The 27796-nt window shown below is 42.7% G+C and overlaps 1 protein-coding gene across 5 annotated transcripts in view; it reads right to left on the bottom strand.

The window, feature by feature from the left end:
• The window catches only part of lifra (LIF receptor subunit alpha a), a 198072-nt gene that overhangs the window by 149210 nt on the left and 21066 nt on the right, over positions 1-27796 (bottom strand). For 2 of the 5 annotated variants that reach the window (XM_087975062.1, XM_087975098.1), the window contains exon 2: positions 7225-7334. The exons of 2 other annotated variants lie outside the window; for them this stretch is intronic. The gene's annotated coding sequence lies outside the window, so the exon portion shown is untranslated. Of the gene's footprint in view, positions 1-7224; positions 7335-10729; positions 10749-27796 lie in introns of those variants that run through there. One more of the 5 variants, XM_087975074.1, reaches the window with a different exon arrangement.

Here is a 27796-nt window from a genome sequence, read left to right as displayed (position 1 = left end):
AAACTGCACACAATACTCCAAATGTGGCGTATATCGCTGCGACATGGTTTGCCAACTCTTGTACTTCATGCCCTGGCCAATGAAGGCAAGCATGCATTACACCTTCTCAATCACCTTGGTCAGCTGTGTGGCCACGTTTATGGAACTGTGGACCTGCACACCCAGATCCATCCACATGATAATGTTCTCAGGGTTCTGCCATTTACAGTGTAACTTCTACCTAAATTTGATCCTCCAAAATGCATCACCTCACATTTGTCTGGATTAAACTCCATCTGCCATTTCTACGCCCCAATCACCAATCTATCTATACCCTGTTGTGTCCTTTCACAATCGTCAGCAATATCAGTAACTCCACCAATCTTCATGTCATCTGCAAACTTAATCAGATGATCCACATTTTCCTCCAGATCATTTATATGTACTCCAAACAACAGAGGACGCAAGACTGATCCCTGCAGAACTCTGAAAAATACCCTTCCACAATACCCTCTGTATTCTATGACCAGGCCAGTTTTGTATCCATCTTGCCAGCCTACCCCGTATCTCATGTGATTTTAGTTTTTATACAAATCTATGTGGGACTTTATCCAATGCTTTACTGAAGTCCATTTAAACTACACCCATAGCCCTTCCCTCATCAGTTATCCTTCAAAGAATTACCTCTTCAAAAAAATTCCATCAGGTTGGCAAGATCTGACCTTGCCTGTACAAAACCATGCTGCTTATCACTAACTAGTCCATTTTTTTCTAAATGAGCATAAACCTTGTCCCTTTCTTAAACAAGGGAACAACAATGGCTCATCTCCAGCCCTCTGGAACGTTGCCTTTGGTGAAAGAGGATTTGAAGATATCTGCTAATGCCCCAACTATTTCTTCCCTTGCCTCTCACAGTAATCTGGGATTGATCCATCCAGACCTGCAGACTTGTCCACCTTCACACATTCATCCCTGACCTCAACATCCTTGGTGAATACTGATACCGAGTATTGACTAGGGATCTTTCCCACTTCCTATGGCTCCACGCATAATTTCTCTCCTTGATCCTTCAGTGGGCCGACTCTTTCCCTTGCTACCCTCCGAAGTTCTGCAGCAGGTTAGTCTGCCCAGATTTTGAGTGGAGGCTGATGTTCAAACATTTCTTTGCAATTTAGATTAGATTAGATTCCCTACAGTGTGGAAACAGGCTCTTCAGCCCAATGAGTCCACACCAACCCTCCGAAGAGTAACCCACCCCCCCCTCTGACTAATGCTCCTAACAACTATGGACAATTTAGCATGGCCAATTCACCTGACCTGCACATCTTTGGACTGTGGGAGGAAACAGGAGCACATGGAGGAAGCCCACGGGGAGAATGTGCAAACTCCATACAGACAGTCGCCCGAGGCTGGAATCGAACCTGGGACCCTGGCGCTGTGAGGCAGCAGTGCTACCCACTGAGCCACCGTGCCGCCTCAATTTAGAGCAGCTTAACCTCTTTCCTTATGATTTCAATTCCATTAACTTTTAAATTCTGGTTACTAACTAAAGTCATGGCTACTGGTGTAATGGTCTTTGCATCAAGCAAGAATTCAATAGGGTTCCTACAAAATAAACTATTTTCTATTCTTGTGCAATTCCAAACAAGTTAGCGTAATCTTAACACGAGTTAGGCGGTTTTGGAATGATAGTTGGGAGTTTTTTTGTCCACACAAAGCCAAGAAATTGGGAACTCTCTCCCCCACACAAAAAAAAACTGGAGACTTCAAAACCAAAACTTATGCATCTCTGTTTGGTAAGGAGCATGGAGCAGAAAAGCATAAATGAAGTTTACATAAAGACCATTTACAATGTAATCAAATTGCAGAACAGCCACTTCCTGTGCCTATGCTCCTAAGCCATTCGTTTTTTTTCCCTAGATGGATAAATGTTTGTTAAACAAAGATATTAAAGGATATGTGCCAAAGATAAGTATATGGAATTGGGTCACAGATCAGTCATAGTTTTATTCCAAGCCGGAACAGGCTGGAGGGGCTGACTTGCCTTTTCCTATGTTCCTTTAACAGAGATATTACATTAGCAGCCCTCATACCTTCCAACATAGTGTCACGTACAGGGACGCTTGAAAAGTTGCTTTCAAACCTTTTGAGTTCTCCTGTTAGGCTAGCATGAATTGCATCAGAGCTTATGTATCGACCACCAAGATCCGCTATTTTATTTGGGATTACTTATTTATTACTGTGCCATACTCCATCTTCCCCTGTATCTTTACATTTTGACAATCAGACACTATGGAAGATAACCACTCAGTGTTTCTCCAATTCCTTCACCTTTGGAGATACACTTCTATTTTCATTATGCATTAGGTATGTCCATCTGTTTCCTCAACCAAGAATTACCCACTCACGTTGTTGGCATGATCCCAGCTGTCTCTGACCCACTTCCTGCACTTCTGCCTTCACCCCATCTCTCCTACAACAATAGAGTTCGTCTTGTTCTCACTTGCCACCGCACAGACCACGACATACAAAGGATCATAAGCTGCCATTTCTGTCACCAGGTGTATATTCTCCTCTCTTCTCTGATCATTCCACAAGAACGATTTCCTCTAGGACACTTGGGTTCACTCTTGCTCTAGTCCCAAAGCTCCGTACATCCCCAACTCATCTTCACATGCAATTGCAGAAGATGCAACATTTGCCTGGTTACTTTTACTCTCATTATCCAAGGTCCTTTCCAGGTAAAGCAGTGATGTACTTGCCCTCCACTCAATCTAGTTGAGTATATATGCTGCTCATAATGTGGTCTTCGTTACACTGGGTTGACAAAACGCAGACTGGGTACTGTTCATCAGGAGTGTGTGCACCTATGGGAGGGGAATGGGGCTGGGGAAGGTAGCTGGGAAAGCAATAGGTAGATGAAGGTCGGGGGTGATGGTGGTATGTCAGAGTGGAGGGTGGTGTGGATAGGTGGGAAGGAAGATGGACAGATAAGACATTTCAAGAGGATGGGGCCACATTGGAGGGATAGATCTGTGCTAAGGTGTGTGTGTGGGTGGGGGATGGGGGGGGAAGATAGATGAGGAAACTGGTGAAATCCCCAATCATTCCATGTGAGGCATTTTTCATTCTTGCTCCAGGCATCGGATGGCTAGAATTTGGTAGTGGAGGCAGCCCAGGACTTGCATGTCCTTGGTGGAGTGGGGTGGGGGAAGAGTTGAAGTATTCGGCTACAGGACGGTGTGGTTGGTTAGTGCATGTGTCCCAGAGATGTTCTCTGAGACATTTCGCAAGTTGGGGTCCTGTGTCCCCAGTGTAGAGGAGGCCACACTGAGAGCAACGGACACAGCAGATGGTGTGTGGAGGTGCAGAAAAATCTCTGTCGGATGTGTAAGGATCCTTTGGGACCTTGGATGGAGATGAGGGGGAAAAGTATGGACAGGTCGGACTTTGCACCTCTGGCAAAGTGAGGGGGCGGGGGGGGGGGGGGGGGGGGGGGGGGGGGTGGAGGTGCTGGGGAGTGCAGGATGGTTGTTTGGTTTGGGGCAGGGACCTAACAAGGAAGTTGTGGAGGAAATGGCCTCTGCAGAACACAGATAGGGGTGGGGTGGGGAATATATCAATGGTGGTGGGGTCTATTTTTAGGTGACGGAAATGGCGGAGGATGATGCATTGTATTCAGAGGTTGGTGGGGTGGAAGGTGAGGACTAGGGGGAATTCTGCCCTTGTTGCGATTGGAGGGATGGGGTTCAAACATGGAGATGGACGATGTGGAGGAGATACAATGGAGGACATTGGTGACCATGTGGGAGGGGCAACTGCCTTTTATGGGTTGGGGGGGAGCAAGATGAGGTGTTGTCCAGGTAGCTGTGAGTGTCCTCCACTGCCAAATTCTAGCAATCCGACACCTGGTGGAAGAATGCCTCAGCTTGCGTCTTGGGACCTTCCAACTGCACAGCATCAATGTCTATTACATCAGTTTCCTCATTTCCCCTCCCCCAAACTTATCCCAGATCCAACCCTCCAAAATGACACTGACCTCTTGAACTGTCCTACCTGTCCATCTTCCTATCCGCTCCACCCCCCACTCCAACCTATCAGTATTACCCCCCAAATTCATCTACCTAGCGCATTCCAAGTTATTTTTGACAGCTTATATCTTCATTCATCACCTCGATTCTTCAAAGTCCAGATATAAATTTTAAATCAATGTCACTCTTACTTTGTGCACATCGCAGTGATCTTGGCAACTTGATATTATTCATCTGGGGATATTTTCCAATGTAGCAACATTGTTTTAACAGCTATTCCAAATGGTCAGGCCCACAAAATACCAACAGGGCAAAGCAACAATTTGGACTGATCATAGAACAATCAGTGTGAGGCTTTAGAACAGATTTGGGCATCTATGTAATCTATCATCATTACATTCTAGAGAAAAATTAACTTTTGTTACATCAACAGAATCACCCTTCTTTCGAACCTACTCTATCGCTTTTGGTTAGCCTTTCCAGAAATATGTATCTTCACTGGCACCTTGGATGCCCAGCAATCACAGTTCCATCAGTCATAGACAGGGTTGGTTATTCATTTATGGAAGCTTCAAATCAGTGTGTGACTGGACTGCATGGCCCCAACTGCAAAATTCCTTCCCTTCCCAGCAATTCCAACCCTGCTACACAACACCATTTCATGCTCAGCCATACTGTTGGCATTATATCTGACCTTCAGCTGAGGTTCCAACTCAAGCACAAATACCAGCTATCCCCTCCATAACCAGTGGTGGCTCATGACCCCAAACTCTCAGCTGTGCAAGTGTTACTCTCAGCCTCACCAACTTCAAAAGTCATTCGGCTGGCCTCCAATTTTTCGTGCTCGTGAAACTGGAAATCATTCACAATTGTTATCTGCATTGAAACCCACACCAAGGTTCACTGATCTGTCACTCTTGTATTCAGTGGCCGATATTAAATTGCAGGTGTACAAAGTTCTGAACCAAATTCCTGTATTAACTCAACCCTCTGAAACACTTCCTCCAAATGGATCTTCTGACACATTCCTAAATTGCCTGGCCTCACAATTAATAAGTCCATCTTCCGCAACTACACTGGCCCCACCCCCCACCTTTTCCTCCGCTACATCGATGACTGTATCGGCGCCGCCTCATGCTCCCACGAGGAGGTTGAACAGTTCATCCACTTCACCAACACCTTCCACCCCAACCTCAAATTCACCTGGACAGTCTCGGATTCCTCCCTCCCCTTCCTTGACCTTTCTATTTCTATTTCAGACGACCGAATCAACACGGACATCTACTACAAACTGACCGACTCCCACAGCTACCTGGACTACACCTTCTCCCACCCTGCCCCCTGTAAAAACGTCATCCCATTCTCCCAATTCCTTCAACTCCGCCGCATCTGCTCCCAGGAGGACCAGTTCCAAAAACGTACAACCCATATGGCCTCCTTCTTCAAGGACCACAATTTCCCCCCCCCCCGACGTGGTCGACGATGCCCTCCACCGCATCTCTTCCACTTCCCGCTCCTCCGCCCTTGAGCCCTGCCCCTCCAATCGCCACCAGGACAGAACCCCACTGGTCCTCACGTGCCACCCCACCAATCTCCAAGTACAGCGCATCATCCGCCGCCATTTCTGCCACCTCCAAACGGACCCCACCACCAAGGATATATTTCCCTCCCCTCCCCTATCAGCATTCCGTAAAGACCACTCCCTCCGTGACTCCCTCGTCAGATCCACACCCCCCACCAACCCAACCTCCACTCCCGGCACCTTCCCCTGCAACCGCAGGAGGTGCAAGACTTGCGCCCATACCTCCCCCCTCACCTCCCTCCAAGGCCCCAAAGGAAACTTCCATATCCGCCACAGATTCACCTGCACCTCCACACACATCATCTATTCCATCCTCTGCACACGATGTGGCTTCCTCTATATTGGGGAGACAGGCCGCCTACTTGCGGAGCGTTTCAGAGAACACCTCTGGGACACCCAGACCAACCAACCCAACCACCCTGTGGCTCAACACTTCAACTCCCCCTCCCACTCCCACTCCACCAAGGATATGCAGGTCTTTGGACTCCTCCATCGCCAGACCACAACAACACGACGGTTGGAGGAAGAGCGCCTCATCTTCCGCCTAGGAACCCTCCAACCACAAGGGATGAACTCGGATTTCACCAGTTTCCTCATTTCCCCTCCCCCCACCTTGTCTCAGTCAAATCCATCGAATTCAGCACCGCCTTCCTAACCTGCAATCTTCTTCCTGACCTCTCCGCCCCCACCCCAGTCTGACCTATCACCCTCACCTTGACCTCTTTCCACCTATCACATTTCCCACGCCCCTCCCCCCTACCTTTTATCTTAGCCTGCTGGACAAACTTTCCTCATTCCTGAAGAAGGGCTTATGCCCGAAACGTCGATTCTCCTGTTCCCTGGATGCTGCCTGACCTGCTGCAACACATTTTCAGCTCTGATCTCCAGCATCTGCAGTCCTCACTTTCTCCTCACAATTAATAGGCATGACTTCATTTGCCTCAGCTGCAAGCTTGGAATTTGCAGCTTAAACTACCAGTTCATGCTTTCAACATTGGGCAGCATAGTGGTTAGCATTGCTGCCTCACAGCGCCAGAGACCCGGGTTCAATTCCCGCCTCAGGCGACTGTCCGTGTGGAATTTGCACATTCTCCGTGTCTGCGTGGGTTTCCTCCGGGTGCTCCAGTTTCCTCCCACAGTCCAAAAATGTGCAGGTTAGGTGAATTGGCCATGCTAAATTGCCCGTAGAGTTAGGTGAAGGGGTAAAAGTAGGGCAATGGGTCTGGGTGGGGTTGCGCTTCGGCAGGTCAGTGTGGACTTGTTGGGCTGAAGGCCTGTTTCCACACTATGTAATCCCAAAGTTTTTGAGAATTTTATCTCCCACCCTTTGAATTGTTTTCACTATTGGAACTGTTTTTATTCTTCTTTCATGACAAGCTGGTGTCGCTGGTGAAACCAACATTTATTACCCATCCCTAATTGCCCAGAGGGCAGTTAAGAATCATCCACATTGCTGTGGGTCTGTAGTCACGTGTAAGCCAGATCAGATAAGGAAGGCAGATTTCCTTCCCTAAGAAACAGTGAACCAGATGTTTTTTTTTAAAACGACAATGAACAGTGGTTGCATGGTCACCATGAGGTTAACTTTTATTTAATTCCAGTTTTTGTTTAAAAATGGAAATCAAATTTTACCTTTCTGAAGAATGGTTACTGGATCTGAAACGTTAACTCTGACTCTCCACACGTGCTGCCAGATTTGCTGAGATTTTCCACCAATTTCTGTTTGTTTCAAATTTCACCACCTGCCACAGAACAGAATATTAGCCTGGGATTCTGGATTATTATTCCAAAGGCTCGGTGGTAATTGTGACTGACAGGATATGGACGTTATTGTCATTTCATGATTCCAGCTTCAGCTTAATCTCCAGTAATTTCTGTTGACAAATGCTTATGACAGGATGTTGGTCAAGGACATAATCAGGCTTAGCTCTAATGGTTTCCAGTCTGTCAATTCTGTCTCAACTAACATGCTGAGATGGAGATTGGCTGACAGGAAAAGTAAACTGTTTACACAAGGAAGAGTAACATTTTTCTGATTCTTAAAAACATTTTTTAAAATTGCATACTTCGAGTTTTCTCACGTGCACAATTGTGTTCAATGGTCGAGTACCAGAGCACACAAATGAAGCTTTTTCATTGAAGTATCAGTGCAGATTCCGTTGGTGTAATTGCAATTTTTTCCAACATCACTCCACGCAGAAGACTTTTCATTGTAAATAAAAAAATGCATTTACTCCAAGTTGCAAAACATTTCCTGTGGCATTAATGTATCAAAGTGGAAAACTTCAAATTGAATCAACATTGAAGCACAGAAACCAAGTGAAATAGCATTCCACAAATTCAAAACACATGGTACCACAATAGACCCTTTTGCTTTACCAAAACATTCAAGAAAATATTTGTGTATGCACACTGGCAAATTCTTCTCATGATCAGTTCTCTGCCTGAAGACAGATTCAATCAACAGAGTTGCAATCTACACCATGATTAGGGCAAGTACACAGGTCTGAAATCATGTCTCACTAACTTGACTGAGTTATGTAAAGTAGTAACAAAGAGGATTGATAAAGGCATAGCGGTGCTCATGATCTATATGGACTTCCGTAAAGCATTCAACAAAGTTCCTCATGGTAGACTGGTTAGCAAGGTTTGATCACATGGAATACAGAGAGAACGAGCTATCTGAATATGGAACTGACCCAAAGGTATAAGTCAGAGGTGGATGGCTGCTTTTCAGACTGAAGGCCAGTGAGCAGGGGTGTGCCAAAAGGATCAGTGTTGGGTCCACCGTTTTTCATTACTTATATGCATGACTTGGATGTGAACACAAGAAGTATGGTTACCAAGTTTGCAGATGACACCAAAATTGGAGGTGATGTGGATGGCTAAGGAAGTGACCTCAGATAGGTCGAGGAGTGGCAGATGGAGTTTAATTTAGATAAATATAATGTACTGCATTTTGAAAAGGCAAATCAGAACAGGACGTATACACGTAACAGCAAGGTCTTCAGAGAATATGTTCATAGCTCCTTGAAAGTGAAGTCTCAAGCAGATTGGGTAATAAAATGAATATCTCATCAGCTTGGACAAGTTGGACTGAAGAGTCTATTTCCATGCTGTACAGCTCTGTGACTCTATGAAATCCATCTTGAACTGAACCCTAAGTTGCGATCTGCATCCTGATTAGACCAAGAACGCAGATCTGAAATCCACCTTAAATTAACCTACGCTGATGGAACTAATCTGAGCAATCAATCACCCTCCCACAGCAAAACAAGATGCTGTGGAAACACGTGCTTAAATATGCATCATGTATTCCAGGGCTATGGATCGTGAACTAGAGGCTCGGATTTTCCAACACGTACTTGACCTTACCGCCTACCACTGGTATGTTGGAAGGATTTACAAACTGATATTCAACCTGGTTGGACACACTATAACCATCTTCCATAGCCATCAAGTCCTGGAGTAGGAATTGAACTGGAGTTTCTGACTCAAGACAGGATGTCACATCCTGCACTGCAAAATCACCATATATAAATTAGAAGACCTCAAGGCAAACTTTGCATCTATGATGAACAGTATTTGCAGTTTAGAGTGTTGCAATTGACTTTCAGAGTGAGGAATCAACTCAGGTTCTCACTTCAGATCATTATCCACTAGCCCTACTTGATAATGTTTTTGTGTAAATTACAGTCCAACAACAAATCTGCACTTTTGAGAGAGAAGAGAAAATTATCACATAAAGGGGAACATGGTGCCCTTTGTAAAGTTGTTTCTTTTAATTGTTTGTCAGTAATTTTATGGGTAATAGCAATTTTTGCTGCATGAGTAACCCAAAGGCCTGGACTGGTACTGTCAAGACACAAGTTAAAATTCCATTCCAACAGTTGGGGGCGGTTCATTCCGAGTAGCTCTGTGACACAGGACTGTACTCTATTGGCTGCTCCCTGGGACACACACTGAGGCAATAACGACTGTGCCTTGAAGACCAAAAACTCAGTGAAAGAAACTCTTTGGTCTGCCCAAAACCTGTTAGCCATCCAGTGTAAAGAGTTGTCTTCAACCAAATGTTGCAGACAGGCATATTCCACAGTTCAGGACTACGTGCTTAGGGACGCATTAAAGCTTGGGGCACTTGCTGCCAAGGCACAATGGGGAAAGACAACCATCTGAGATCTTTCTGCTAAAGTGTAGCAGTCCTTTCAGACCCCCTCGTTGCCTCAAAATAAGTATCTTCTTACAAGTAAAAATGTCCTTGTTATTTCCAATTCCACGGTGACTCTGTGGGATATAAAATTCCAATGCATTGTTGATTATGGAACATAGAACATTACAGCGCAGTACAGGTCCTTCAGCCCTCGATGTTGTGCCACCCTGTGAAACCAATCTGAAGACTACCTAACCTACACTGTTCCATTCTCATCCATTTGCCTATGCTATGTTTGTGTTTCTTTTTCCTCATTGGAAAGATTGTACAGACCATTTTTGTACATTTGAACATTGTATGAGAACTTTTTTTTGTAAACAAGGTACATTTTTGCAATAACAAATTTACTTAAATTGACTAATACATCTGGAATGAAAACATAATCCCAGTAGTGATCATGAACCTCGTGATATGTTGTGAGAAACCCATCTGGAACCACAAGTCTTTCAGAGGATGAAATCAGTCATCATTGCCCAGCTTGTCTTGCATGCCCCACACAGCAGTATGACTGACTCTTAACTGGCCTCTCAAAAAAAACCTAACAAGCTTCATTAATTATTTTAAGTTGCAGAAAAGTCAAATCTCTCAATCCAAATGTAACAGTTAGCATTAGAAGTATCAAAAACAGCAAAAGCATAGCTTGTCAAGTTGACCATGCAAATTCCTCCTCACGTAGGCACATGTGCCAAAATTAGAAGAGCTGTTCACAGACAAATCAAGTGACAGTTTTATATACTCTACCTATTAAAACACACTTTTTAGTTAATATCCCAGATTCTTCCTGACATCTTCCGTAAATAAATCTCACCCTTCTAATCATAACAGCATGTAGTGTGAAAGGAACATTCTTGGGAATCCTCGATATGGAGTCCAACATGATGAAGCCTTAGAGCCTCAGGTCAAACATGATCAAAGGTTACTACCTACCTTCATTATCTGATTTCAAGATCCATCATGTTGACCACACAAGCAGCACAAAATGCATAGAAAGAATTGTAGGTTGGGTGCAAGGGACTTCAATATCCACCTGTAAGGTCGATCTTCACTGTTATTACTGACCAAGTTGACCAAGTCTGGAAGCACATATCTAACCAACAAGAGAAGCAAAAAAACTATGAGGTCCCACACTCACCAATCCACGTTACTAACGCACCTGTCCATCACAGGCAAGACCACTGCACGTGCACGCTGTGAATACAAAGTCCTGTCTTTACTCCGACGTGCTATTTAAAACCTATCGAAACAGTACCTTCTAACCCAAACCCTCCACGTTGAGTTGCATGATTGATGTGTTCAATAAGAAAAATTCAGAACAAATGTTGGAGCTTAAAGCTGGTATCCACCAAATCATTAGTTGTAGCAAAAGTAATTGCTTTCAACCAAAATCTCTAATATCATGCCTAGTATATTTTGATTATTTTATGGGACGTGAGCCACATCACCTCTAATTTCTCAGCAGCTGCCCAGACCTCAAAGGTCCGGTCATGGCAGCAGCTGGAGAAAGCAATAGTGAATGTGTCAGCACACTGATTGTGGATGCAGAGACCCTCAAGGTTACTGGGCTGCATAGCTTAAACACAGCCTTCGACATGAGCATGTCTGGAAGGGTCAGCATTTGTTCAGTCCTTGGTGGTGAACTGCTTTATTAAACCACTGCAGCCTTTGGTTTATGCATACCCACACTGTTATTAGCAAGAATTACCCAGGACTTCGATCTAAAGAACACATGAGGGTATGGAATATAGAGATATATCACAAAAAACAGAAATTACTGGAGAAATAATGGACTTTGCAGAATATGTATGGGCAGCATGGGACAACTAAAAGACGGAAATCTATGACAATTAACCTTTTCGGAAGATTAAGACATGATACAAAGAACAAGCTCTTCATTTGCAAAAAGAAGTCTCTGCCATCTTAATGCATGTTTCATAAACATGATTTGGCTATAATGTGATTTGTAAATTGAGGGCCTTTTGTTTTTATAAAGCAAACTCCAGTTGCTGTTAGGTGATTCCATCCTCTGTATTAACACCCAGCTGTGACTTGTTCTGTTGGCGCATCTATTGCAACAGCTGTCGCCAGTTTATTTTTTTGCTTCTACCTGTAACTAACGTAGTGGAAGCCAACTTAGGAATAATTTGCTGGAATGCTTACTGGGATCATGCACAGAGTTGGGTGGGGAGCAAAGGAGCAAGAAGAGAGAGAGCTAGAGAACGAAAGAAGATGCAAATACAGCCATGTCCAGCTAGTCTAGGAGGATAAGCAGAGCCTTTTGTTCAGCAGAGGCTGAGTTGCGAGCTATCTGAAGCTTCAAAACATGGCAATTTTACCTGTGTGTGTGTGTGTGTGTGTGTGTGTGTGTGTGTGTCTGTCTGTGAGTGGAGGGTGAAAGTAAGGACAAGCTACTAGTGACCCTTACCTCTCCCTACCCCACATTATGCCAGATCCAACTTCACTCGTCTCCGTGGGGGGAGGGGGAATCTGAGAATCTATGCCCCTCATTATCTCTGAAACCTGAGACCCATCAAAACCCTGAGCCATTCAGACAATCTCAGGCCCTTTAGCCACTCCTCGAAAGAAAGGAGATTTTCTTTGCACCAAAAACAACTTTGGCAAGTTTCACAAAGTTTAATGGTAGTGAGCCCAGTTCTGGATAAACTTCACTCAACAAGGAGCCAGGAATACAATAATATATTGGGAAGTTTCACTTGTAACAACTTGGCATTTCTGTAACTGACCATAAATTGATAAGTTCACTAAATTAGAGTCATGAACCCTGTTTTTCCCATCGGCCAGTTACTTCTATTGCGCAATTTTCTATGGCGCGATGTGGCACAGGAACGTAACTATTGCGTTATAGGAGAACCACCTGTGTATGCTATGAATATGTTATTTTGGTTTGCTTCTGTACAGCAAGAATCCAGAAATGCAACGACTGCTCATCAGCAGAAGAGCTATGTTTACACGGAAAGAAGTTGGTTCCAGCCAACTTCCACTTGCTTTCACAATCATAACAAGAGTCAACAGATTCTCAGAGATTCTAAACTTTGTGTTTGTGATATGACAAGAAACATGGTTGTACTTAATTGTATTTACAATGATAGATATCACTTGAAACTGGTTCAAGTGAGAGATTCTATTTGTGAAACACAAACATCACTCTGACATTAACCTTCCAGCAATTTGCATACAGAAAATCATCAATTTCACAAAGGAACTGTTATCTTCCTGATTTCTGTTTTTCCCTATAAATCCTAATATTTAATTTGAATTTAAATAATGATCATGCGCAGTCAGATATTTATCAAGGTATAATTTTATTTTACGGGAGAAAATGAAAAATCTGATGATTGTTCTATGGAGAAAATGCCTCAAGGACTTAGCTTTCCTCCAATATGATCCTGTTTTATTTCATAACAACAGATGATTGTTTGTCTGTCTCTTTCAGGCAATTGTTCACCAGATTCAATATTGCAATATTGTGTGAATGCATCCTGTTGTACACTATTACAGATATACATGCATTTTGTGCATTCAATTATTTTTCAATTATTTATCAATATGAACTACAACTTATAAAATGTTCCCATAAAGCCATTAAATATTAAGCAAATGGTTTGGTCCAGACTGGAAAATGATTCTCTACAAACCCAAGATCATAAGCAGATTTTCAATTAAACAATGCATCATCTTTCACCTGGTGGATTATTTAAGACCTTAACAATAATGTAAGGACTTATTCCCTCTTAATGGCCCTGCAAGTTATGTGCCAAAATTAAGACATGCGAGAATTTGGATAGAGTAACAGTTGCCATCATGAAATCAAGTTTAAGAATATTGACTGAATTAGTTACAATTTATTGATTTTCTACACTTATGCCTTGAATCAAGCACTACTAAATATTCTCCAGGAGTTTCAATTAACAAAAATAACTGTGTCTTGACGAAGTATGAAAGTTCTCCTGACAAAACAAGTCCTGGCTTACAACGGTAAATGTAAACTAAGCAAGTATAAACGTGAAGTAGACTCAAAATGAACAGAAGCAAGCCCATGTGCTTGTGCACATTTCCTTCTATTAAATAAAAATGCACCACCTCTCCCTCAGGCCAGTATACGGAGAGTAATCTCATTTACTGGTAGAAATAGGATTTCCTGTAGACAGGCAACGCTAATCATGTTCTTCCCCATTCATCTGCCCACACAGCTTAGGGTAATAAAAACCTAACAAGTAGAAGAGAGGGGGAAGACAAAAAAAATGACTACCAATAGATTTCAATGTGGAAGTTGTTACATTTGTAACTTTAGCCAGATGTTTATAATTAAAATTTCAAATATATGAAAACAAGTATGATTTTGTGTGAAGCCTTTCATAAATGCCTTCATTACTGAGTAGCCCAATGATTATAGAGTTTCCAGACTAGTACATTTTTATAAATTATTTATCAGTAACAATGATAAAGAGAAAAGTGATGATACATAGTGCTGCCACTATGCAACAGTGAATATTCAAAGTTAGGGAGCCATTCCAGTACGCTGCTCTGTCCTGGAAAGCCTTCTTGAGTGTTCTTGGAGCTTTACCTTTCCAGCCAAGTGAACAGTATTACATCATACTCCTGACGTGCAACTTGTAGATTGTGGACAGGCTTAGGAGAGTCATGAGGAAAATTCACTACATTATTCCCAACTTTTTGCAGTTACAGTATTTACACAGCTCATCCAATTCCATTTCTGGTCAATTGATAAGTCTCAGGATTTTGATAATGGGGAATTCAACCACAGTAATGCTGTTCAGATGGTTAATTTGCTTTAACCATAGATGTTGACATTTGGATAACACCAAAGAGAATTAACAACAAGCTTATTACAAAAACATAATGTCAACAAGAATTGAAATTTCTACCCTATAATAACGCAAGTGGAATTCTTTTTCAATGGAGAACAGTGACAGCATTATAAAGTTGAAATCACTCACGTAGTTTTCTTTGCATGGTTGCAAGATAAGTTGACAAATGCATTTAATTGGCCAGAGCTGGTTAATTGTGAGAACATGGCGAAAGTAAAATTTCTGAAAGCCATTATTATTGCTGAAACCACCAATGTGAATAGACCACAAACAGAGCTGGACCAGCTATATCAATGCTGTGGCTACAATAACAGGTCAGAGATAAATGGAAATTGCTGGAAAAGCTCAGCACAGAACATTACAGTGCAGTTACAGGCCCTTCGGTCCTCGATGTTGCACCAATCTGAAGCCCATCTAATCAATGTTTTTCCATTCTCGTCCATATGCCTATCTAATGACCATTTAAATGCCCTTAAAATTGGCGAGTCTACTACTGTTGCAGACAGTGCGTTCCATGCCCCTACTCCTCTCGGAGTAAATAAACTACCTCTGACAGCTGAACTGTATCTATCACCCCTCAACTTAAAGCTACATGCCCTCGTGCTAGCAATCGCCATGCAAGGAAAAAGGCTCTGACTGTCCAACGTATCTAACCCTCTGATTGTCTTATATGTCTCAATTAAGTTGCCTCTCAAACTTTTTCTCTCTGACAAACAGCCTGAGATGCCTCAGCATTTCCTCGTACGACCTTCTCTCCATACCAGGCAGCATCCTAGTAAATCTCCTCTGAACCTTTCCAATGCTTCCACAACTTTCCTATAATGTGGTGACCAGAACTGTATGCAATACTCCAAATATGGTCGCACCAGAGTTTTGTACACCTGCAGCATGACCTCATGGTTCCAAAACTCAATCCCTCTATCAATAAAAGCTAACACACCATATGCCACCTTAACAACCGTTGGCAATGCATTCCACGTATTCACAACTCTTTGCATAAAGAACCAACCTCTGACGTCTCCTTTATACCTTCCTCCTAATATCTTGAGTATGACTTCTCATACCAGTCAATCCTGCCCTGGGGAAAAGTCTCTGGCTATTGACTCTATCTATTCCTCTTGTTATTTTGTACATCTCGATCACATCACTGCTCTTCCTCCTTCTCTCCAGAGAGAAAAGTCTGAGCTTATTCAACCTTTCTTCATAAGGCAAGCCCTCCAGTCCAGGCAGCATTCTGGTAAACCTTCTTTGCACCCTCTCCTGTATCTTTCTTATAGTTGGGCGACCAGAACTGGACACAATATTCGAAGTGTGGTCTCACAAAGGACTTGTAGAGCTGCAGCAAAATCTCGCGGCTCTTAAACTCGATCCCCCTGTTAATGAAAGCCAAAACACCATCTGCTTTCTTAACAACCCCATCCACTTGGGTGGTAACTTTGAGGGATCTATGTACTTGCACACCCAGATCCCTTTGTTCCTCCACACTGCCAAGAATCCTATCTTTACTCCTATATTCAGCATTCGAGTTCAACCTTCCAAAATGCATCACTTTGCATTTATCCAGGTTGAACTCCACCTGCCATTTCTCAGCGCAGCTCTGCATCCTGTCTATGTCGCGCTGCAACCTGCAGTAGCCCTCTACACTATCGACGACACCTCCAATCTTTGTGTCATCTGCAAATTTACTAACCCACCCCTCAACCTCCTTATCCAAGTCATTTATAAAAACTACAAAGAGCAGAGGCCCAAGAACAGAACCCGGCAGGACCCCACTCAACACTGACCTCCAGGCAGAATACTTCACATCAACAACCACTCTCTGCCTTCTGTGAGCCAGCCAATTCTGAATCCAGATAGTCAAATCTCCCAGTAGCACATAATTCCTGACATTATGAATAAGCCTACCGTGGGGAACCCTATCAAATGCCTTGCTGAAGTCTATATACGCCACATCGTCGACCAGTCTTGACACCTCCTCAAAGAACACAATAAGATTTGAGAGGCATGACCTGCCCCTCACAAAGCCATGCTGACTGCCTTTAATCACACCATGCTTTGCCAAATAGTCATAAATCCTATCCCTCAATTCTTTCCAAACCTTTGCTGACCACAGACATAAGACTGACTGGTCTGTAATTGCCAGGGATTTCCCTATTACCCTTCTTGAAAAGAGGAACAACATTCGCCTCCTTCCAATCCTCCGGTACAACTCCTGTGGAGAGTGAGGAGGCAAATATCCTCAAGTGAAAGAGGGTCATGTCGTTTTGTGACTAATTGATGTTCATGTGATGGGACAGGATGGTGTCAAGATATGCAGAGCAGGAGCAGGTTAAGACAATGGGTCAACCAGGGCAAAGCGAATTTTGGGTCGGAGGTAGCATCAGACGGTGCTGGGTTCCCAGACTAGGAGGTTGGACTACTCCTCCTCCCACTCTGCTTCCTGTAAAAACGCTATCCCTTATTCCCAATTCCTCCACAACACCTGTTCCCAGGAGGACCAATTCCACCTTAGAACATCCCAGATGTCCTCCTTCTTCAAAGACTGCAATTTCCCCTCCCAGTAGTCGACACAGCCCTCCAGTGCATCTCCTCCAATTCCCACACCTCTGCCCTTGAACGCCATCTCTCCTATCGCAGCAAGACAGAACCGCCACACCAACCTCCAGACACATCGCATCATCCCCCACCATTTCCACCACCTACAAACAGACCCCACCACCACAGATATATTTCCCTTCCCACCTCTATCTGCGTTTTGGAGAGACCATCCCCTTTGTGACTACCTTCTCAGGTTCCCCCCCTCCCCCGCCACCGCAACAAATACAAAACCTGCATCCACACCTCCCTCCTCACCTCCGTCCAAGGCCCCAAAGGATACTTCCACATCCAACAGAAATTTACCTGTACTTGCACCCACTTCATCTACAATATCCATTGCACCTTCCTCGACACTGGGGACACAGGACGCCAACTTACAGATCATTTCAGAGAACATCTCTGGGACACCCACGCGAACCAACCCACTGTCCTGTGGCTAAGTACTTAACTCCTCCTCCCACTCCACCAAGGACATGCAGGTCCTGGGCCTCCTCCATTGCCAAACCCTAACCTCCCGATGCTGGAGAAAGAATACCTCATCTTCTATCTTTGGACCATCTAACCACACAGGATCAGTATGGATTTCACCAGTTTCCCCATTTCCCGTCCCCACCTTATCCCAACCCCAACCTTCCAAATCTGCACCACCCTCTTGAACAGTCCTACTTGTGTATCTTCGTCCCACCTATCTGCTCCACCCTTCTCTCCGACCTATAGTGTCACCATCACATTCATCTCCCTATTGCACTTCAAGCTACCACCCCAACAGCCCCAACCCCATCCTCTTGGCCCACAAGACTCATTCCTGACAATGGCCTTATGTCCAAAATGTCGATTCTCCTGCTCCTTGGACGCTGCCTGACCAGCTGCACTTTTTCAGCCCCACAGTCTTCAATGTGTGTAACCAGTTTAAGGAACTTTCTTCTTCCTGATGACTAAGCACTTGCCCAGCATAAACATCAGCTTTCCTTACATTCAGCTTCCAACAGTGTTTCTGGAGAATTCTTATAAACCACTTAGGATTTTTACCCAAAAGGCTGACTTTTTGAATATTCAGGTCAGAAGTTAGCCCTCTACAAATTACAATTCACTCAACTGTCAGGTTCCTCAAGCAGGTACTGACTGATTTTAAAGCACAACCTCGCCCTGACCCATGACCTTGGCAGCCAGTAAGCAACTCTACATGGGCTTACTTGGTTTGCACCAAGCAGTAGCACAATGTAGGGCACCAACAGAAAAAACTAGAGTTGTAGTTTGACAAAATTGACCAGCATGCAGTCAGGACAGGAAGAATTTAAAGGTAATAGGTTAGAATAGCCTAAACCAGCATGAGGAACTGCCACACAGACAAAAACAAGAAAACAAAGTTACAATGACAAACAGACAAGATAATGTTAGTCACAAGATAATGTAAGTCATGACTCCACACAGGTGATTAGATGACGAAATAGCTTGTCCAAATCATCGACATAATTAATAACATGACCAGAGACATGCACGTGGTGCACAAGGAGAATTTGACAGTCTAAAAGAATAAACAACTAGTTTACTGATAGGGAGAACCTACAATCAACTCTCTTAGTGAGAAGATTGACCCGAGTCAAGGACTCAAGAATGTGGAGGTTCAAGTGTTGGACTGGGATGAACAATGTCAGAGGTCACATAACACCAGGTTATAGTCCAACGGGTTTATTCAAGATCACAAGCTTTCGGAGCGTAGCGCCTTCATTTCACCTGACAAAGGGGCTACACGCCGAAGGCTTGTGATTTTAAATAAAGCTGTTGGACTATAACCTGGTGTCATATGACTTCTGACTAAGGACTCAGAAGACAGAGAAATATTAGTGAAATGGTTCATCGTGGCAGGAAGCATCTACTAAAAGATTTCAATTGATAACTTTCTGAACATAAATTTAACTTGGCAGAGGCAAGACAACAAGTACATTCACAGAATCATACAATAAAGAAGAGGCCCTTTGGCCCATTGAACCTGCACTGACAAAGATTGATCTAAATCTGTGTCAATTCAACTTTCCAGCACTTGGCCTGAAGTTTTGACTGCTATGTCACTTCATGTGCTCACACAAGTACTTTTTCAGGTTTGTGAGGTTTCTCATCTCAACTTCGCTCCCAGATCCAGACTATCCACGGTGAATTTTCCTTCCTCAAAACCACCTGCCTTTCTGGTTAAAATTATGCCCCATAATATTGACCCTTCAATGCGGGGTACAATTGCTTTCTATGCACATTGTCCATGACTCTAAATTTTGTACTCTTCAATCAGATCCTTCTCAGGACTTTTCTCTTCCAAACTAAATAACACGAGCTTATCCAGCCTATCCTCATAGATAAGTTGCTCCATCCCAGGAAACATTCTGATGAATCTCTCTGTATCCTCTCTGGTGCAATCACATCCTTCCTATTGTGCAGTGACAAGAGCCACACACAGTAGCCCAGCTGTGGCCTATCCAAAGTTTTGCACAGCTCCCCTGCTCTTACAATCTATGCCACTACAGATAAAAGCAAGTGTCCCATGTGCCTTCTTAATCACTCTATTGACTAATCTTCAGGAATATGTGGTCAAGCACATCAAGATCCCTCTAGTCCTCTGAACTTCCTAGTATTTTGCCATTCACTGGGTACTCCTTTGTCTTGTTACTTCGTCCAAGACAAACAAGTGCTGACTAAAAGCACCCACGCACACCACAAATTTCAGTCTAACTTTGTTTTATTTATTTTGCAAATATTAACTTAAAGTTAACTTGAGTTAAAATCATGTCTCCAGATAACTATCAATAAAGAGGGTGCAGGAGTGAAGGTGGTGGTGGTGGTGTTGACGATCAGTTGATTCAGAACATCATGGCTGGATGCAACTTTAGATACGGTGAGGAAGATCTGAAGAAGCAATTGAACAGCCTGAATTCAGTTCATTGGGTGATACGTTGCACATGGAGAAACCAGGGTAATGAATAAGAAATACAACATAGGATGCAACACAGTCACAGAGCTATAAATATGTTGGATGTGTAAAGCTTCAGAGACTAGCACGTGAAGTCTGGAAAAGCCAAACTTGGAGGGAACAAAGTCAGATGTGGTTTCAGATAAGGTGGGATAGGAGGTATGGGAATTAAATTAAAACAAAGGCACATTTCTCACCACACTTGCACAGTCCTCACAAACCAATGAACAGAATTTTTTTTTATTAAAACAAGTCCATTTCCCAGCATTAGCTAATAGTTAAAAGGCCTCACTCTGTACTCTGCAATTCTACACATCCAGTTATTCTGCTTTCCTCTAATGACATTTATGAATCAATGAGAATGCTTCACTGAGAAATGACTCAAATTTGCAAACATTACGGTCAAAGCTGACGGAATTTTAATTAAATTCTGATGTGATCACTTTCCAACATCTTTGCCAGCACAATTTACAGAAGGAATGACAAAAGCCAATAAGGTCAGCCATTCAAACTGGTTTCAAGAAATGAACAAATAGGTTAAGAAAGTAACTGAAATTATTAGCAGATATATGTTCAGAATGTTACAAAAGGAGAATCCAGCCAAAACACCCACACATAAATCAGAGTACACACTGTATCGCAGTACTACATTATCTAAACCACAAGCCACATGTGTGTAGCCACTTCCCCCAACTTGATATTTACTGTTGGATTCATCACAAATGTAATTTCATCACAAGTTCTCTTACCCCAATTCATACACCTGAGTCTATTCAATTGGTATCAATCCTGCTTTCAAATTCCAAATTAGAATTGACATTTTTCCAATTGTCAAAATATCTTCCCCTTTCCCACATGTACAATCATTGCAACCAACAAATTAAGCTGGCCTGTTCCTTTTTTTTACAAAAAATCTGTGTTGTTCTTAAACTGGACAAAGTTTGTAACTCATTATGCACAATCATGCAATCCTGAATGGATCATAGTGCAAGTTCCTCTACCAAGGTAGTACTGAGCTAGAGTTTCAGATCCCAGTCAAAGTCGGAATTCACCAGGGATGGTTCGCCATGCACAAGAAAACTTGGCCACGCTGCTGCCCCATTCCAGCTCAAATGTTGGAGGGTGTTTGAGTTACATTTCAACAAGGCTGAGGAATCTCAAATTTTTCAGGGCTTGAATGCTGTTTTAAAGCATTACCAAGTCACGCTTTTAATCTGGACATTAAAAGGGGAGGCCCCTACCTTTGCTTTTGCATACACTAATGAGTTAACTCTAGTGAACTGAATTTGAAACCCACTGTTGGGTTTCTTTCCACGGTCTGCATGGCAGGATTATATGTATAGCAGATGTTGAACGTAAAAATAACAAAATCAGAAGGAGGAAAAGCAATGACGTGGCACTGAGTCAGTCTCTGTAACAAAGATTGTTTGTACTGCCAAAGAACGAACCCAGCTGCCTGCCAGGGCAATTAAAAAAACTTTCAGCTTAGATTACATATTTTTAAACTGCACTTTTTGACAGCTTGAGTCAGAATACAATCAGAATTATGTCATAAATTGAGGAACCTCAAGAGATTAGACCCAGTTAAGGAATGAGTTTCCAGTAACTCGGAGCATGAACAGCTTCTTGTTGGTTCATGGGTTGCAGCTGCCTGACGCCAATGTGGCAAAATGGAAAACTCCAATTGACTTCAACCAGGTACAGAGTTAAAAAAAGGGTTAGGCTGAGAAGTGGTTTGACATCAACACAACAATAAAACACATCACAGAAGAACCAGTGTTTCAAACTACAGTGTTAGTTACTTACTGATCATGTTATAGCAAGTAAAACAATTCAACCATTGCATTGTCAGTAAGGCAAAAGCGACAAGTCCAGCATATGAAACCATCAACATTAGAATCAATTCTAGCTGAAGTAACCTCAGTTATTCTGATCAACTCAAGAGTTTTGGGTTTTAAATTGACAACTTGAACAATTCAACAATACTACAGCGCTTTAGAAAACAGATCCCAAGCAACTTCACAGAAGTACAAATAAAAATAAACCATAAATCAAGCAACAGAAAATCAAAGATTACTGCAGAATAGTGTGATCCTACCTTCAAACAATTCCAAGACTAATAACATGATGCACTGGAAACTAGAGGGGCAGAAAATAATACACACTATAGAAACTATGCCAAAAGGTCTTCGAGAAATGTTACAGCTATGGAGAAAGCCAATTGGCCTGTTGTGTCTGTCCCTGCTCTCTGGAATTGAAGCTCTGCGAGGCCAAGTTTTGCAGCATTCGGATATGGACTGCTTTAGTATCTAAGTTCTGAATGGTGCCAAATATCATGCAATAATTGGTGAACATCCTCCATTCTGACCGTATGATGGAGAAAAAAACATTCATGAAGCAGGTCAAGATGATTGGGCTTCAAACACTATCCTGAGGAAGTTAAAAACTCTTGTGGCTCAGCAATAGTGTCCCTACCCAAGCCAGGAGACCGAGGTTTACATCACATCTGCTCCAGAGGTGTGCAATAGCATAGATTACAGAAAAGCCCTGAGGAACTCCTGCAGAGAGGTCTTGGAGCCGAGATGACTGACCTCAATCTACCACTCCAACCAGCAGAGATCCCCCCCACCACTGCCACCCTAGATTCCCACTGATTTTGCTAAAAGATATCGGTGAACCAGATGATTGATTTTTTCTGAATCACAGTTGACAGTAGTTTGATGGAAATCATGAGACTCTTACAGATATTCAATAAATTGAATACTGAATGTAATTCCCACCATCTGCCATGACGGATTTCAAATCTGGATCCCACAACTTTACCCAGGCCTCCAAATTAAAAGTTTAGCAATTAATACCACTCGGCCATTGTCTGCCCTTGTAAAATATATGTAGAAACACGGACTGATTTTACGTAGCTGATTAGCTTTGTCTCATTAATTTTTCCCCTCTCAACCTTCCAGCCAATCATACAGTCATAGAGTCATAGAGATATACAGCATGGAAACAAATCCTTCGGTCCAACCCGTCCATGCCGACCAGATATCCCAACCCAATCCAGTCCCACCTGCCAGCACATGGCCCATACCCCTCCAAACCCTGCCTATTCATTTACCCATCCAAATGCCTCTTAAATGTTGCAATTGTATCAGCCTCCACCACTTCCTCTGGCAGCTCATTCCATACACACACTACCCTCTGTGTGAAAAAGTTGCTCCTTAGGTCTCTCTCATATCTTTCCCCTGTCACTCTAAACCTATGCCCTCTAGTTCTGGACTCCCCAACCCCAGGGAAAAGACTTTGCCTATTTACCCTATCCATGCCCCTCATAATTCTGTAAACTTCTATAAGGTCACCCCTCAGCCTCCGATGCTCCACGGAAAACAGCCCAGCTTGTTCAGCCTCTCCCTATAGCTCAAATCCTCCAACCCTGGCAACATTCTTGTAAATCTTTTCTGAACCCTTTCAAGTTTCACAACATCTTTCCAATAGAAAAGAGAACAGAATTGCACGCAATATTCCAACAGTGGCCCAACCAATGTCCTGTACAGCCGCAACATGACCTCCCAACTCCTGTACTTAATACTCTGACCAATAAAGGAAAGCATACCAAACGCCGCCTTCACTATCCTATCTACCTGCGACTCTACTTTCAAGGAGCTATGAACCAGCACTCCAAGGTCTCTGTTCAGCAACACTCCCTAGGACTTTACCATTAAGTGTGTAAGTCCTGCTAAGATTTGCCTTTCAAAAATGCAGCACCTCACATTTATCTGAATTAAACTCAATCTGCCATTTCTCAGCCCATTGGCCCATCTGGTCAAGATCCTGTTGTAATCTGAGGTAACCCTCTTAGCTGTCTACTACACCTCCAATTTTGGTGTCATCTGAAAACTTACTAACTGTACCTCTTATGCTCTCATCCAAATCATTAATATAAATGACAAAAAGTAGAGGACCCAACACTGATCCTTGTTGCACTCCGCTGGTCACAGGCCTCCAGTCTGAAAAATAACCCCCCACCACCACCCTCTGTCTTCTACCTTTGAGCCAGTTCTGTATCCAAATGGCTTATTCTCTCTGTATTCCGCGAGATCTACCCTTGCTAATCAGTCTCCCATGGGGAACCTTGACGAACTCCTTACTGAAGTCCATATAGCTCACATCTACCACTCTGCCCTCATCAATCCTCTATTACTTCCTCAAAAAACTCAATCAAGTTTGTGAGACATGACTTCCCACACACAAAGCCATGTTGACTATCCCTAATCAGCCCTTGCCTTTCCAAATACATATACATCCTGTCCCTCAGTATTCCCTCCAACAACCTGCCCACCACCGTCAGACACACTGGTCTATAGTTCCCTGGTTTGTCCTTACCACCCTCCCTAAACAGTGGCACCACATTTGCGAACCTCCAGTCTTCTGGCACCTCACCCGAGACTATCAATGATACAAATATCTCAGCAGGAGGCCCAGCAATCACTTCAATCTTTGCTGTTTTATTACATTCTATCCATGTTTCTGACCTGTCACCCATCTTATCAGCATTATTTGCTTTTTATTTAAATTTGATACCATCTTCAACATTTTTTTTTAAGTCAACCATGCCCTACCATTTATGCCTTTGGAATTTTTCTTTTTCATTATAGTGTATCTGTCGAGTGTATTCTGAAATAACCCTAAATGTTGCCACTGTATTGCTGTCAACACATCCTTTCACCTAATTTGGTAGTCCACTTTGCTTTCAGATTTGCCCATAAGTTTAATATATTAGCCTTGGATCCATACTTCTCTCCCTCAAAGTAAACATAAAATTCTAGCATATTATGATCACTGCTACATCAAGTTACCTTCGCCACGAGGTCATTGATTTATCTTAACCAGTTACACAATCGTGGGTCTAATCAACCTGGTCTTTGGGTTGACTCAAGAATGTGCTCTTTTGAGAAACGTTGCCCAAAATATTCTACAGGTTTCTCATCTTGGCGACATCAAGAATAACATCACCCGTGATTATTGGAACTATCTGACAAGCCTACTTATTTCTTCTTTTCTACTCCATTCTAATATGCGGTTAATATCAGGGGCTGAACACCTTCATGACTTGGGTTCTTGCCTTGATCATTCCTGGTCTCTTCTCAAACCAGTATGACAAACTTGTTTCCTGAACTGAACTGATTTTTTTCAATTGTGCTGTATTATAATTAATTGAAAGAACCCTCCTTCTTAAATGTCAAGGATCATTCAATATCGAGATAATCGAAGCCATTATCGAGACATGATTTCAGGATGGCAATCAGATTGCATTCATTTATTTCTACTTGCACTCCCAATTCACGTGGTTTGCTTAGAATGCATTCAGATACAAATTTTGTCCTTATATTAGTTGTGGAATTCTCTCTTACATTACTACTGTCCATCCCTTCTGTCAAGGTTTATCATTTCCTATCTTCATATTTGTCTCCACTTTGATACAGCACATCTTCTCAAATGACCTCATGAGTTAGTGCAATAATTTCTACTTCTTGAGTCACACGGCTCACTAGAGCACAAGCTCCAGCACAATTGAGATGACCCAGTGGTACAGCATACCCATCAACAAGTCAGTACCCCATGAAGTGGAACACACTTGCACCACACCAGTCTCTGATCCACACATTCATTCATTTCTCTCATCTTATTTGCCTTATGCCAATTTATATATAGTTCAGGGAATAATCCAGAGATGATTACTAAGATCCTACTTCTTAATTTGGTGCCTAGCTCCTGACACTGGCTGCATGCCTTCTTTCCATGCTCTACCTTAATGTACATGAATCCTAAGAACTGGATCTTTCCCCCAAACAGTTCAAGTCCCTCACCATCCATGAGCAGGTGTTCCAAACCCTGGCACCAGGCAGGCAACACAACCATCTGGATTCTGGCTGTTTGCTATGGAGAACATGGTGAACCCCCTCACAATACAGTCTCCCAAGACCACTACATTTCTTTTTGCTACCCCTATCTGAAAAGTTTTCTTCACCAAGATGATGAGGCAAGCAAATACTGGTTAGCAGCACAAAAGGTTAAGAACGCTCTTGTTTTCAAATTAAATCTTTCATTACTGATTAATTATTCAATACATCAAAATGTCTAACATGCAGATGACACTTCAGTATGGAGGTTTAAAATTATACAGTTTAATATCCTGGAAGAAACCACTTAGTGCCCTGTTCTCATACAAATAACAGTCATACAGGCTGTGCAAATTATCATGTTTGCGCTGAGCCTTGTTCTTCTCCACAAATGATGACCCCCAATACATCCATCAAAAGCCAGAAAACAAGTAATATTTGTAAACAACCAAACTGGTTGTACTGTTCTGAGGTAGACAAAACAAATCTGACCACCATGCATCTTTTGCAAGTTTCAACTCATCATTTTCTCTTTCAGGATGTCACAAGTGGCAAGAAACCTATACATTTCGACCCATTTCAATAGTCATTTTAGATAAGATATCAAGAGATAGGGAGTATAAACTGAGTAAATGGAGCTCAAGTAAAATGAACTAAATGGCAGGACAGTCTCAAAGGGCAGTCTGGTCTTCTCCTATTCTATGAACCCCCACTGCATCATTTCTTATCATTTTCCTTTAAAAGCTATTATTGTCTCCATTTCTGATGGGAAACATGCTCAACAACCGTGTTTAAATACACTCTTGCAACCACACCTTTTTTTGATGATCTTCATTTTCTTTTCAGTTACCAACTTGAGCCACCAAACCTATAAATGCTGTCCCGAGGCATGCCTCTCCTTTCTTCCCTTTTTAAAATGAAACCCCTCCTTTTCTGAGCTAGTTATTTCAGTAATTCACTATGCATTCCCGGAATCAGTACTGGAGGAAATGTGACTTTAATCTCCTAGAAAAGAAAATTTTTAACTGTTGTACTCATTCCTCCACGCCCACACATTGTCATTTATACTTCACAAATCTGTTTGCAATTCTAGCCATAGTAGTAAAATGGTGCTTCTGGTACTTTAATAGGGCTCTTGTGATATAACAGTAGTATCCCTACCTCTGAATGAAATGACCTTGGTTCAAGCCTCACCTACTCCAGAGAACAACAGCAAGCACAAGAACAGGTCCTTAAGTCCACCATACCTGTGCTGAACATGATCCCATGCTAAACGAATCACAAATAGCTTCATGTAGTCCATATCCCTCCATTCCCTGCCAGCTCATGCATCTGCTTAAACGCCTCTTAGTCATTACTACTCTATCTGCTTTTACCATCTCCCCGGCAACACATTGTAGGCACCGACCAGTAAAAAAACTTGCCTCGCACATTTTCTTTCAACCTCCCCCCTTTCACCTTAAACCTATGCCCCCTAGTTTTTGACATTTCCAAGAAAAAGACTCCAATTATCCAAAAGAACAGTACATCACAAGAATAAGCCCTTCAGTCCACCTAGCCTGCACTGACATATGATGTATTTCAAAATTAAAAGCTTCTTGCCCCTTCATGGTCCATATCCGTCTATTTCCTGCTTATTCACATGTGTCAAAATGCCTCTTTAACGTCGCTATTCAGTCTGCCTCAATCACCT

This window comes from Chiloscyllium plagiosum, unplaced genomic scaffold (genome assembly GCF_037043375.1).
Source record: "Chiloscyllium plagiosum isolate Xiang-an unplaced genomic scaffold, Cpla_swu_hap1 HiC_scaffold_2, whole genome shotgun sequence".
NCBI classification, from domain to species: domain Eukaryota; kingdom Metazoa; phylum Chordata; class Chondrichthyes; order Orectolobiformes; family Hemiscylliidae; genus Chiloscyllium; species Chiloscyllium plagiosum.
This window is presented reverse-complemented; position numbering and strand designations above follow the sequence as displayed.